Source organism: Branchiostoma floridae, chromosome 2, assembly GCF_000003815.2.
Source record: "Branchiostoma floridae strain S238N-H82 chromosome 2, Bfl_VNyyK, whole genome shotgun sequence".
NCBI lineage: Eukaryota > Metazoa > Chordata > Leptocardii > Amphioxiformes > Branchiostomatidae > Branchiostoma > Branchiostoma floridae.
Window position 1 is genome coordinate 672,758 of NC_049980.1, and position 1,302 is coordinate 674,059.

Sequence of the window (1,302 nt, forward strand, 5' to 3'; positions counted from 1 at the left end):
GGGGTGGGTCATTAACCCTTAATTCAACAATTATTTGAGTACCGTTCGTTGCTGCTATTACTGTTATTCAACATTGTTATTGATGTTTTAGTATTGATGTTATTTTGAAACATAAGGAAAGCAGACCGGAATTATTTCAAGTCATATATAACTGATTAATATGTTTTATGGTGCTTGATATTTCAGGGGTTGATTAATGCATCTGATGTAATGTTTTGATTAACCTTTTCCCATTCTTGAAACATCTGTGTTATCTCTATCATATTTTTATCTTGATTTTCAATGTGTACATATCGACTCATGGAAATGCAATGGTCAGAGGGAGGATGGTGCATATCAGGACTCTAGGCAGCACCCATAATTCCGTCAATTTTATTACATATCTCGGACAAAAATCAAAACCATTCCATCTAACATCGACTATCATAATTCCACCAGGTGTGATACCTCCACCTCAAAAAACGTTAGTATAGAGGTCTTCCCAAGATTGTCGTGAACACCGAATGTCAAATATCCTAAATGTTATACAATTCAGATATTTAGGTGTTGAAGACAATCTTGAGAAGGCCTCTACAACAACGGTGGCGGTATAATGGCACCTGGTGGAATTATGCGAATGCATGTTACCTTTACAGACATAAATCAGTAGAAAAGTCTTGTATCAAAATGTGAACATCATGGACAAATACCCGCTTAGAAATTGAACAATGGTGGGAATTCCTACTCAATGATAGACTGAAAAAAGGGTGTTTTTATGATTTTTCCATCAAGGTGAAGTTGGATGCAAAAATTGAGCTGGTTAGAGCCCTAGTACATACATATTGCCCTAGCTGGCCTACCATGTTAAGTTTTTAATGTATGTGTAATTTGTAATGTATGTTTAATGCCTAAATACGCAATTCAGCGCCTTAGGGCGCTGTGATGTATTTAGAGGTTATTGAAACAATTAATAAACGTTATATATAAATTCCGGGGAAATGTATTCCTGTCATCCTAGATACCCTTGATTGAATTTAGGTAATGTAAACAAAAGTACCCAGACATCCACGTTCCCAAATTAAAACTGTTAGCCCATACTTAAGGAAGATTGCATGTATGCAAGGAGGATACCCCAATAATAACTAGTGTTCCACGAACGCATACCTTTGCCAAATAAACCAGGTTTGTTATGTAGAGTAGGATCAATTTAAATTAGGAACAAACCTAAATCATGTCACACCCTTATTTGAAAATATACCAGCACCTTCGGATTTGATTCATCCTTTGTATTGAACTTGATTTCATTCTATAAGAAATCAGGAA